Raw genomic sequence first — 14,627 nt, forward strand, 5'->3', positions numbered from 1 at the left:
TGAGACGTCAGCTGCTCACCTGGGAGCGACTGAATTATGCTCGTGGTTCTGCCTGTCGCGAGCACTCCAGAAACGCAGGCATGTAAGTTATAACCTAACTGTACTCCACAGTTTAGTTCGCGATATTACGTATAACAAAACGAATTACGTCTCGCTCAAGGTCACCACATGTATGGCGCTCGTAGTGATATGCATGGAGGTAGTATACTGGCTTTTTCATAAAAAAAAATTACGGGTACATTAAGGAACATCGTTACAGTTCCTGCTGTGCGGCGTTTCATCAGCAGATGGCAAAGGTCACACGACTTGCTTGAGCGCTAGTAGTAGACTGCAACAAAAATGCTTGAAATGAGGTATTCCTTTCAGCAATACAACGCGATATTGAAACATTACTGGAAGTACAATGGGTTAAAATGGTACAGTGCAATGACAGTGTGAATTTGGAACTAATTGTTAGCTGATTCTTCCATCACTGCCTGGTAGAGAAAAAAAACCTCTGCGACAGTTGGGTCGGGTTGTAAGAGTAGTAGCAGTTTTCTTGCTGCCTGCGACAAGTCATGCAAGGGTAGGCTTTGTTAGTAGTGGGTATCATGCAGGCCGATACCTCTGACGTTGTGCGGTGCTGTTACCCGGCCGGTGCTGCTGGGTGCCGATGTTGGTTTTTCGGTCAGCGTCAGCGTACCTGTAACAGTTAGGTTGATCATCGTTTTGTGTCCGATAGGTGATATATCAGATTCACAGTGCAGAGTAGTGTTGGCGATTTGTTTGTGCGTTAGCGTGCGGGCTTGTCGGTTTCCCTGCTGTAGCATGTTGGTCGGGTTTAATAGCAGCTGGCATATCCAGTCAATGTTGCAGATATGCACGGGCTTGCCAATGTTGTCGCTTGTGGGCGTATGTTAGCTTGCCATAGGTTGCTTTGCGCTAGCTGGTAGAGTCTTTGGCCGAAACCCTGGCGATGAAGGGATTTTATAAGCCGCTCTTCCAGAATGCGAATCCATTCACTGTAACGAGAATATGGAACATTCATTCAAAAGCCGCTAAACATATTGGAATACTAAGCACATGTAAAAGGTGTGACGAATTGCTTTAAGTACTAATATTCCTGCAGAAATCTTGACACTGTTCTCTCGTTCGATTTAGGCATCAACTGCGGTACATCCCTTGTTAGTGTCTCCCGTAATCCATCGAGGACAGTGGATAGCAGCCGGACATGAAGTACTTGAAAAAGAAAACTGACACCAACAGCTGCATTGTAACTCAAACGTCGTTTATTCAAAACATGTTACCCGTTTCGACGCGAAAAACGGTCTTCTTCAGGCGCCTGTATATGCGGACATACATAGCATAATAGTAAAGAATAATGAAAGTATTTACAATAAAAATCACAGTTTGTGACTAAAACACGAATAAATCGCATCGTAAAATTACATAATAAAAATGTAGTATCGATACCCATACAAAACTAAATTCTGCAGGTATATAATGATGCAATGTAAACGAGGGGAGCCCACGCATGCAATGAATTTCACCAGCAAAGCAATCGAAGTTATGTATATCCATAACCACCTTCGAATACTGGATGTACCAATAATAAAAAGAAATAACTTGATAACATAAAACCAAACTGCTGGAGTAAAAAGATAAAACAAAACCTAATGAACAAAAATTCACTGGATAATGCAACATACCAAAATAATGTCACGTATACTCTAAATACTTCTCATATGTAAACAATGTAAGGCACGGCGTAAAACCTAGTATATAAGTAGCGTTCACGTCACAAAAAAGTAGAAGCACATGCTCCATTGATATTACTACTCAGCAATCCAGTCATATCACTGAGGTCCACGAACATACTAGCATAGCAAATGTATAACTTGTGTAATCTTTGTAGGTCAGCGAGGACATGACATGATCTGTTCGGCGTTTGCTGCGGTTGTGTAAGCTATTGTCTGAGTACCAATGCTTATGGACTCTTCGAGGTTCACTGTCTTGCTCTCGTATATTAATAAGAATACATCTTTTTGTTTCATACCGTTGGACTTCCATTTGGACGTTTCTATGTTCATTGTCCTGTATGTATATGACACACGTATGTCGCTATTGGTATTACTGACTGATTTCTACTAGGTTACTTCATAGGCTATAGTTACATACCAATAGAGGATTTGCCTAACGAAATGTTCTTCAGGAACTGAACCGAGCGAGATGGCGCAGTGGCTAGCTCACTGGACTCGCATTCGGAAGGACGACGGTTCAAACCCGCATCCGGCTATCCTGACTGGTTTTCCGTGATTTCCCTAAATCGCTTCGGGCAAATGCCGGAAGGGTCCCTTTGAAAGGGCACGGCCGATTTCCTTCTCCGTCCTTCCTCAATCCGAGCTTGTGTTCCGTCTCTAACGAATTTGTTGTCGACGGGACGTTAAATACCAATCTCCTCCTCCTCCTCCTCGGCAATTATTTGTCGGTATGTATCATGTAAGTTGCTTTTAAGCCTGTGGGTACATATTGACGGGGAATATTACTAACGATGGGAACACTGTTTTATGTTCAGTACATTTCATGGAATTGGTAGAAATATTTGTGACGTATTACGTTGTAGCTTTTGAGGTACTGCATATTTATGGCCTTCTACTTGTACTAGTTACATATTTGCAATGCTAGTGTGTTCGTAGACTTCAGGTATATGACTGGTTTGCTGTATAGTAATATTAATGGGGTATGTGTTTATAGTTTTCTGTGACTTCAAAGCTATTTGCATACTAGGTTTTAGACTCTGGTTTACATTGCTTATATATTGGCGGTCATTGGAGTGTATGTTATATTATTTCGGTGGGTATGTATTATCCAATAAACATTTGTCCAATACCATTGTATTTCTAAGTCCTAGGGGACGGATGACTTCAGATGTTAAGTCCCATAGTGCTCAGAGCAATTTGAACCATTTTTCGATAGTATATTTCTGTTATGTAATTTTATGATGTGGTTTATCCACGTTTTAGTCACAAACTGTGATTTTTATTGTCGGTACTCTTATTATACTTTACTATAATGCTGTGTATGTTTCCATATACAGGGACCTGAGAAGATGACGCTTTTTCGCGTCGAACCGTAGCATGTTTCGAATAAACGAGGTTAGAACTACAGTGCAGCTATTGGTTTCAGTTTTCGTTATTCTAGTACTTGTTAGTAATAGGTGGTGAATCAGAGAATCGAAAGTCATTAGAACTTGTGGAAAAATCGAATCTTTCTTGTTACGTCCATCATAGCGCTGGTAACGCATCTGGCTCACTATCGAGTAAGCATGACAGACATCCACTGCATTCAGAGACTCGCTGCTAGGTTCATAAAATGTCGGTATAACCTACACAAAGTGTAATAGAATTGCACTGCGAACTGGAATGGAAATCCTTCGAAAGAAAGACGATACAGTGCTCGGGAAACCCTGCTGGATAAATTCACGCTGCGTAAGGATGCTGGGAATGAGATAAAGAGATTGGAAAACGAAGATAAGTATACAGATTTTTTCCCAGTGGACTATGACAGAAAACTGATGATGTTGTAACGATGTACTCTCCGCCTGTCAGTTTACAAGATGATGATGTAGGTTTCGCGTGATCGGTGCTACATATGAGCTGTATCCCACTGCCAAAACGGCAGTAGAGCGCCGGTGGTGAGATGATTGTGATCTGGCGTTTGAGTGGAAAGTCTGGCTCGCGAAATGTATTGCGAAGGCGGCCGGCGACCTTGAGTGCTGCGGCTGTGAAAGGCACTGCCCGTTACCGACACTGCAGCTGGACTCGGGGGACGATCTAGGCTGCCTGCCTGCACACACACGCACCGCACCTGCTGCTCGCATCGGCTCTGCTCAGTGCGCAATGCAGCTAGGCTACGGGCACCTCACGGAAAACTACATTTTCACACTGACAAAGGCGACTCACCGATTTGTATGAAAGTTCGCGCAGATGTTAGCCACTAGGAAAAAGAAACTGATACCTGTCAGTCTCTCATCTCGACAACCAGGAGTTTTTGAGCAAATTTAGTTACTCAGTTACATGTTCCATAGGTCAGTTGAACATTTGTTATTTTTTCAGACGGTGATGCCCCACAGCTCGTAAGTATTTGAAAAATGTCACGATTACTGCCTAGAGCTGTTGATAAAATTCTTTGTTTAGCAGCCAGATTCGGTCGCCAGACCGTCATCAGGTTCCTAAAACCAATCACTTAGTATTAAGCAAAAAGAAAATTATAAAATCATGAATTTCCCTCTGTTACCACATTATAATATACACTACTGGCCATTAAAATTGCTACACCAAGAAGAAATGCAGGTGATAAACGGGTATTGACTGGGCAAATATATTATACTAGAACTAAAATGTGATTACATTTTCACGCAATTTGGGTGCATAGATCCTGAGAAATCAGTACCCAGAACAACCACCTCTGGCCCTAATAACGGACTTGATATGCCTGGGCATTGAGTCAAACAGAGCTTGGATGGCGTGTACAGGTACAGCTTCAACACGATACCACAGTTCATCAAGAGTAGTGATTGGCGTATTGTGACGAGCCAGTTGCTCGGCCACCGTTGACCACACGTTTTCAATTGAAGAGAGATCTGGAGAATGTGCTGACCAGGACAGCAGTCGAACATTTTCTGTATCCAGAAAGGCCCGTACTGGACGTGCAACATGCGGTCGTGCATTATCCTGCTGAAATGTAGGGTTTCGCAGGGATCGATGAAGGGTAGAGCCACGGGTCGTAGCACATCTGAAATGTAACGTCCACTGTTCAAAGTGGCGTCAATGTGAACAAGAGGTGACCGAGACGTGTAACCAATGGCACCCCATACCATCACGCCGGGTGATACGCCAGTATGGCGACGACGAATACACGCTTCCAATGTGCGTTCACCGCGATGTCGCCAAACACGGATGCGACCATCATGATGCAGTAAACAGAACCTGGATTCATCCGAAAAAATGACGTTTTGCCATTCGTGCGCCCAGGTTCGTCGTTGAGTACACCATCGCAGGCGCTCCTGTCTGTGATGTAGCGTCAAGGGTAACCGCAGCCATGGCCTCCGAGCTGATAGTCCATGCTGCTGCAAACGCTGTCCAACTGTTCGTGCAGATTGTTGTTGTCTAGCAAACGTCCCCATCTGTTGACTCAGGGATCGAGACGTGGTTGCACGATCCGTTACAGCCATGCGGATGAGATGCCTGTCATCTCGACTGCTAGTGATACGAGGCCGTTGGGATCCAGCACGGCGTTCCGTATTACCCTCCTGAACCCACCGATTCCATATTCTGCTAACAGTCACTGGATCTCGACCAACGCGAGCAGCAATGTCGCGATACGATAAACCGCAATCGCGATAGGCTACAATCCGACCTTTATCAAAGTCGGAAACGTGATGGTACGCATTTCTCCTCCTTACACGAGGCATCGCAACAACGTTTCACCAGGCAACGCCGGTCAACTGCTGTTTGTGTATGAGAAATCGTTTGGAAGCTTTCCTCATGTTAGCACGTTTTAGGTGTCGCCACCGGCGCCAACCTTGTGTGAATGCTCTGAAAAGCTAATCATTTGCATATCACAGCATCTTCTTCCTCTCGGTTGAATTTCGCGTCTGTAGCACCTCACTCTCCAGACTTGATACAAATGGATTCCTCTCCCTGGGATTCCATTTAACACCGTGTGTATGTTCCTCCCCTACCAAACAATCCAGCCGACCTGGAAAATCAAATCTACGGTCTGGTTGCTCAAATTACACCCGATATGCTGCAACGAGTGTGAGCAGAAACTAGTAACCGGTGGGATGTTTGCCGCATCACAATTGGTGATCACATCGAATCTAAATGGCAATTGACAGTTTTATGAAAATTGAGATAATTTGCTACAAAATGACACATCTACAGATTCTGTAAGTTATCTCAATAAATTTTCATATCACTCCATAATTGAAACTTCCTGGCAGATTAAAACTGTGTGCTGGACCGAGACTCGAACTCAGGACCTCTGCCTTTCGAGGGCATGTGTTCTGCCGACTTTTTTTTTATATGTTCGGTCTTTTACTTGTGGGTAATTATGACCATGATATTAGTTAGTAAAAATTACCAAAAAACCAATTGAAATTGGAAATTGAATAAAAATTCACGCAAATACTTGTTATCTTTCAAATGTAATATGTACGAAATAGTATGAATAGTGCTGAAAAAAAGAGATGAGCAGGATTCGATCCAGCAACTGAGCTACCCAAGCACGACTCACGACTCGTCTTACAGCTTCATTTCTGCCAGTACCTCGACTACTACCTTCCAAACTTCACAGAAGCTCTTCTACGAACCTTGCAGAACGGGCACTCCTGGAAGAAATGATATTGCGGAGACATGGCTTAGCCACAGCCTGGAGGATCTTTCCAGAACGAGATGTTCATTCTGCAGCGGAGTGTGCGCTGATATGAAACTCCCTGGCATATTAAAACTGTGTGTCGGACTGAGACTCGAACTCGGGTCTCTTACCTTTCGCAGGTAGGAAGGTAGGAGACGAGGCAGTCGCAGAATTGAAGCTATGAGGACAGGGCGTCAGTAGTGCATGGGTAGGACAGTTGTTTGCCGGCACGGTAGCTCAGCGTCTTCGGTCAGAGGGTTAGCTGCCCTCTGTATTAAAAAAAAAAACGGATCAACGAAGAGGCTGACCGGATGTCATCGGACGATGGCCCCGAACGAATTCTACGATCAATATAGAACAAAATGAGATAAAAAAAGAAGTTGGTAGAGCACTTGCCAGCGAAAGGCAAAGATCCCGAGTTCAAGTCTCGGTTGGGCACACGGTTTTAATCTGCCAGGAAGTTTCATATCAGCGCACACTCCACTGCAGAGTGAAAATCTCATTCTGCAAACATCCTATAATTGTGAAGTTCTTTTTGACTCACCCTGTACTTCGCACAATAGATATTGTTTGGCATCTGGAATGATTAACTATGGATCACTGATTAACATTCGCATTACTGAACCTAACTTGAATGTTACAAGTAATCTAGAGATTCACCTAATGAGCACGATATAAATATGAAATAATGACTCCAGCCATAAATTTGTAACACTTGGTTGTTGAGAGATGGTAATATAACGTTGTCGTCGAGAATCGTTATGGGATAACCACGTAGTTACTGCTCTGAAGTTATTGAGCAAACTTGCCATCCGTTATCTGAAAACTATAACGCGCGAGCCAAAGTCATGGTTGGTCCAGTCTCTATGCTCTTGGCACCCTCGCAAACAGTACCGGATGTGCGGGTGTCGACGGAACACAACATTCTGGTCGTCGGGCAAGGAGAGCACTCCCATGCGATCTCTGTGCCAGTGTAGAGCGTGAGATTGCGTGGTTCAAATGGCTCTGAGCACTATGGGACTTAACTACTGTGGTCATCAGTCCCCTAGAACTTAGAACTACTTAAACCTAACTAACCTAAGGACATCACACACATCCATGCCCGAGGCAGGATTCGAACCTGCGACCGTAGCAGTCGCGCGGTTCCGGACTGCGCGCCTAGAACCGCGAGATTGTGTGTCTTGCACTCCTGTTAAATGTGGTTGCAATTGTACACGATATTTGACATGGGTCTCTTCTTGCCTGTTGCACAATGGTCATCTGCTGTTGTAGTTGACCGTGGTTGACGCCTATTTCCTTCGGGCAGCAGTACCTGTGGTTCGAAACGTTCCCCATGCACTTAAAAACACTGACACGAGGAAAAGGTTTTTAGGTGAAAAATGTATGAAAAATCGTCGTACTATCTGCTCTGAAACAGAAATACTATTGCTTTGGTGCATAAGTTCGTAGAGTTTTCCTGTAAGCTTAATAAACACAAAAGATACGTATAACAGAGACTTTAGTCATCAATAATATATTCTCCTTCAAATCAGATGTTCAGATGTGTGTGAAATCTTATGGGGCTTAACTGCTAAGGTCATCAGTCCCTAAGCTTACACACTACTTAATATAAATTATCCTAAGGACAAACACACACACCCATGCCCGAGGGAGGACTCAAACCTCCGCCGGAACCAGCCGCACAGTCCATGACTGCAGCGCCTGAGACCGCTCGGCTAATCCCGCGCGGCTACTCTCCTTCACTGTTAACAACAGTCTGCCAGCGCTGTGGTAACTTTCCGATTCCACGACTGTAGAAATCACATGGTTTTGAGGCGGAGCGTCTTGAAATATGAAAATCCGAGGTGACTAAGATGGGTGCGGAATGACTTCCCAACCAAAGCCGTGTACAGTGTTTCTTGTCGGTCTAGCGGAATGCATCGAGCGTTGTCTTGGAGTAGCATCACTTCACGCAGTATTCGTGGTCGTTGTTCTTAGATTACGTCAGCAAGACGGCTCAGTTGTTGACAGTAAATGTCAGCAGCGATGGATACACCTCGGGGAAGCAAATAGTAGTAGACAACATGGTTGCTGTTCCAGCAAATGCATCTTTTATTGAGGCCCGCTGGTCCTTGAACGGGGAGTTGCTGCTTTGTTCCGTCGGAGGTTCGAGTCCTCTGTCGCGCATGGGTGTGTCTGTTGTCCTTAGCGTAAGTTAGTTTAAGTTAGATTAAGTAGTGTGTCAACCTAGGGACCGATGACCTCAGGAATTTGGTCCCACAAGAACTTACCACAAACAAACAATGCTGCTTTGTTTGGGCTCAAACGTTCCTTTCTTTTCCTTAAGTTAGCATAAATACACCATTTCTCGTCACCAGTAGCGATACTGGATAGGAATAGTCGGTGTTATTCACGTGCCAATTGATGACGAGCAAGCATAGATACCAATTTAATTATGGTCACCCACTGATTTTTTAACCGTCCCCGTTGCATGCAAATGTCGCTGGATGGTGAAATGATCACAGTCATCACATATGCCAGTTCTTGGATACAGTGACGTGGATCATTGTGGATTAATATGCTTAAACGACCTTCATCAAACCTCAATAGTCTTCCTGAACGGGGAGTCATTGATATCAAAACGATCGTCTCTTAAAACGAGAAGAGAGAAAACCAGTTTCTTCTCGTGATGTATCCCATGACATTTTTCCCCATCACGGCACAAATGTTTGTGGCTGCCTCCGCTACTGTTACCTCTCTACCGAACACGAAAAGAATAATATACTGCAAATGTTCAGATTTCTCTGCTTGGCACTCCATTTTATAGCGTCCACACCTCCACTCACTATCTGCAAATGACAAAATGACAGTATGTAAGCTTAAACAGCAACAGTGAACTACAAATAGAAAATGACAACCGATAAATAAACCCATAGCAATCGGAACACCAACATGTGTAGCAAAATCGCTACGAACTTATGCACTAACCTAATAGAGCTTTCGCATTGGAGACGTAGTTAACCATAATGTCCAGCCGGCCGAAGTGGCCGTGCGGTTAAAGGCGCTGCAGTCTGGAACCGCGCGACCGCTACGGTCGCAGGTTCGAATCCTGCCTCGGGCATGGATGTTTGTAATGTCCTTAGGTTAGTTAGGTTTAACTAGTTCTAAGTTCTAGGGGACTAATGACCTCAGCAGATGAGTCCCATAGTGCTCAGAGCCATTTGAACCAATTTAACCATAATGTCCCAGAAAGGAAGACTCGGTACAGAAAATCAGTCTCGTGTTTGTCAAAAAAAAAAAAAAAAAAAGTTGTAAATAGCCGTAGCCGAAGTGCAGCCCGTTGCGGCGGAACTACTTGTTTACGTAGAAGCGTGGCGGTTTGTGGCGGTACGCGTGGTGGCAGCTGGCGTGTCCGTCTTGTTTACGCGCTGCTTTGCGTCCACAGTAAGGCGACACCGTTGCGCACCAGCGCGGCCCGTGGCTCATGGTTTCTGTTACGCCGCCGCTGGCCGGCAGTACGGGACCTGCTACTGTACTGTTTTGTAGGCGTATTTCCTCCACGAAGTAGTTAGACGTATTTCCTCCACGAAGTAGTACGACGTCGAGGAAGGGAGGAAGGAATAGCAGAATTTAACGTCCCAACGAGGTCATTATGGTTCAGTCCACGAACGGTGGCGATTCGCGCATGTCGACTCACGGACGAGGATTGCATTGTTGACGTTCCCAAGCAAACAATTGCGGTATGCGCGTGCATGTTCTTTCCGCTTGAGGAAAGCGTAGATACTGCTAATTACCAGACTGGCCATTAAAATTGCTACACCAAGAAGCAATGCAGATGATAAACGGGTATTAATTTGACAAATATATTATACTAGAACTGACATGTGATTACATTTTCACGCAATTTGGGTTCATAGATCCTGAGAAATCAGTACCCAGAACAACCACCTCTGGCCATAATAGCCGCCTTGATACGCGTAGGCATTGAGTCAAACAGAGCTTGGATGGCGTGTACAGGAAAAGTTGCCCATGCAGCTTCAACACGATACCACAGTTCATCAAGAGTAGTGACTGGCGTATTGTGTCGAGCCAGTTGCTCGGCCACCACTGGCCAGACGTTTTCAATTGGTGGCCGGCCGGAGTGACCGAGCGGTTCTAGGCGCTACAGTCTGGAACCGCGCGACCGCTACGGTCGCATGTTCGAATCCTGCCTCGGGCATGGATGTGTGTGATGTCCTTAGGTTAGTTAGGTTTAAGTAGTTCTAAGTTCTAGGAGACTGATGACCACAGCAGTCAAGTCCCATAGTGCTCAGAGCCATTTGAACCATTTTTTTTTCAGTTGGTGAGAGATCTGGAGAATGTGCTGGCCAGGGCAGCAGTCGAACACTTTTTGTATCCAGGAAGGCCCGCACAGACGCTTCTACATGCGGTCGTGCATTATCCTGCTGAAATGTAGGGTTTCGCAGGGATCGAATGAAGGGTAGAGCCTCGGGTCGTAACACATCTGAAATGTAACGTCAACTGTTCAAAGTGCCGTCAATGCGAACAAGAGGTGGCTGAGACGTGTAACCAATGGCACCCTATACCATCATGACGGATGGTATGCCAGTATGGCGATGACGAATACACGCTTACAATGTGCGTTCACCGTGATGTCGCCAAACACAGATGCGACCATCATGATGCAGTGAACAGAACCTGTATTCATCCGAAAAAATGACGTTTTGCCATTCGTGCACCCAGGTTCGTCTTTGAGTACACCATCGCAGGCGCTCCTGTCTGAGATGCAGCGTCAAGGGTAACCGCAGCCATGGTCTCCGAGCTGACAGTCCATGCTGCTGCAAACCTCGTCGAACTGTTGGTGCAGATGGTTGTTGTCTTGCAAACGTCCCCATCTGTTGACTCAGGGGTCGAGACGTGGCTGCACGATCCGTTACAGCCATGCGGATAAGATGCCTGTCATCTCGACTGCTAGTGATACGGGGCCGTTGGGATCCAGCACGGCGTTCCGTATTACCCTCCTGAACCCACCGATTCCATATTCTGCTAACAGTCATTGGATTTCGAATAACGCGACCAGCAATGTCGCGATACGATAAACCGCAATCGCGATAGAGTACAATCCGACCTTTATCAAAGTCGGAAACATGATGGTGCGCATTTCTCCTCCTTACACGAGGCATCACAACAACGTTTCACCAGGCAACGCCGGTCAACTGCTGTTTGTGTATGAGAAATCGGTTGGAAACGTTGTAGGTGTCGCCACCGGCGCCAACCTTGTGCTAATGATCTGAGAAGCTAATCATTTGCATATCACAGCATCTTCTTCCTGTCGGTTAAATTTCGCGTCTGTAGCACGTCATCTTCGTGGTATAGCAATTGTAATGGCCAGTAGTGTATGTCCCTGCCTTGCTTACCCGGAATGTATCACCTACCACCACCATCAGCGATGACAAATCGCAAGAAATGGAATAAAAGTTCACTAAACAATTCGCTACGATCACGTTTAATGCTCACATTAGCTACGGAATTGAGAGCCCAGAGCTCGGAACATTACCGAACGCTCATTGGCTGTCGGATAATGCTTGACGTAGGTGCGCAGAATAAGCCTAAACTCGACCGCCATCGTTCGTGACTCCAACTACAGAAGCAGAGCAGAAGCTCGGATTGTGAAAGGATGGAGACGGACATCGACCGTGTCCTTTTCAAAGCTGTCGTCCCCGTAATTACCACCTTCTCCGACGCGCACTTATGTGGTGACCACCGATTCAGAGGCGACCGGTACACGACACGGTGGAGGAAGAAACAAAGAGCGAAAGCGGAAAACGTTGTAAGCACCAAATCTCACATTTGTCGGGGGAATCAGAATACAGTGTCTCTTTTTATACATATTTGTATTCAAGAAACTAAAAAAATTCTGATGCCGCAGAATTACACTGCCCACTGCGCCACTGCAAAAAACAGTGAGACGCATTATAAAATAAATAACTTAAGAACGTTCTAACTGCCGTATCAGGAAACTAACTGGTTCTGAGTGACCAGAAGAAAGTTTTAGTTCCAAGTGCCATTAATACAGAGGCGCTACATTTTATTAGTGATAGCGAAGCCGGCAATGCTTCCCAATTGCTAAATATGTGTGGGAATTGGATGTACGTTCTAATCACCTCCTCACCCTCTCTCCATCTATCACCTTTCTCCCCCTCTCTATAGCCATTTACTCTCCTTTCCCTCCTCCTTTCTGTCTGTTCCCTCTTCCCCACTCTATCTGACCGTGAGCCTTGTTTATTACTATTGCAGACGAAACCTAGATTGGGATTTGAAGTCGCTTAATATGAATGGCTAAAGCTGTCGCGATCGTTAGTAGACGGGGTATGAGAGAGACCTTTGCAGCTACTGAATCTGTGAGGATGACAGCTTCAAAGACAAAGTTTGTAATCCGCGAACCGATAGAATTACAGAGTAAGCCATAAGTACTTAGTACTTATGGCCCTGCCATCGTAGTTAAAACTGATTGCAAGAACGAAAATGAAACCGCACATTTTCGCAACACAGAATAGTGGCAGCCGATTTTAACAGAAAATCTGTACATTATAAACTATCTTAGTACCCGCTGTTTCGCTGTCGTGTGCATGATTTGCTCGAATTGCCTTTTGCTTTTTTTAATCGAATTTTTATGTTGTTCACAAATTGCAACACATTCTAAACCCTTCACGACTTGAGACCATAGAAGCACGCTGTTTTCCGAAATTACGTCTGATGAAAAGTGATTCTGGCAGTTGGACTCCAAGGATTTTCTTAATCATGCCTTTTGCATTATTGTGGTGGTATTTCCACAAAACTTCCGCCTTCTACCACGTATTTCTTTATATCCAAGCTAGAAGTGAAACACCAATATTCATAGATTTAACATTGAAATTTTTTTTAATGTATCGCAATATTTTTAAAGAATTTTTATCCCCTATGTTACCCGTTTCGTGATTGAATTTCCAAAAACAGTGCTGCATTGCAGCGTGCGATAAGTTGGAAATTTGAGTCGGTAAGGGACCGTGTCCGGATGGCCGAAGCGGTTAAGGCAAACGCTCTAGGGAGACAGTAAATCCAAGTTCGAGTTTTGGTCTGGCACAAATTTTCGAATTTCGCCATTGCATTACCACAATGACACGTGCGGTTGAAAGCCACGAATTCCCACCAGTATCTTCCGTTTCTTTCTCCATTCTCTATTTCACATAAAACAACGTAGCCATCACCTCTCAAACATGACGCAAGATATGGATATTATCAGAATAAATAGTCACAACAAATATAACTGCTACATCCAAAAAGCCAAAGTAAAATAATCACAAGGAATATCACTGCTACATTCAAAAAGCCAAAGCAGACAGCAGCAATCAATAAGTGATCACACACATATAGACAACTCACTGTAGATAATACACACACACGCACACACACACACACACACACACACACACACACACACACAAACACACACACACACACACACACACAAGTATAAGTCTTGACCATAATCACAGAAACAGCTTCTACAGCTGGCAATATTGACATATTAAGATGGTGGAAAGACGTCTGTGTATATGTGTCCAAAATCAGAATTGTTTGCAGCTTCTAAGTAAAGGGGCATAATGTAAAAGGTAAGCCTGCTGAATTTAAGTGAGAATATGGGTATGAAGGTGTTACAGGCCGCTGATGATACCTCAATAACTTAAAACGAAACGCTTATTTGTCTGCAATCGACGAGAATATTTTCTTGTGCAGAACAACTAGGTTGAACAATGTGATATCTACTACGGTTCTTTAGATCTACGAACTGAGTAGTTGCACCTGATTCAGTATCGTTGCCCTGAAACTACAACAGTATTGCTTCATAATGAAGGCCGGGTGTTTCATGAATAAATAAACGAGACCGTCGTCAGTTCGCATTCAGCGAAAAAATAAAAGCATGAATGAAATGTAAATATGTGGATTCCAGTCATAAAGGTCAAGTGTTTAAAGCTACATTAATGTAATGTACTGCTGCCGCAATTGTTAGAGCCATTGAGTGCAGGTGAAATGTTTAATCTATGTGATGTGTATGAAACTGTCACAAATTGACCCACTCTTCCATCGCAGGTAATGGCTTCTGCGGCTGTTGAACATCTAGATTGTCAGCGAGTGTGCATCAAAAACTCAAAAGAACTTTTCCGAAAAGATAGCATGTGAAAGTCAATCGCAGGATCATTTGATCAAGTAAC

Source organism: Schistocerca piceifrons, chromosome 3 (assembly GCF_021461385.2).
Source record: "Schistocerca piceifrons isolate TAMUIC-IGC-003096 chromosome 3, iqSchPice1.1, whole genome shotgun sequence".
NCBI lineage: Eukaryota > Metazoa > Arthropoda > Insecta > Orthoptera > Acrididae > Schistocerca > Schistocerca piceifrons.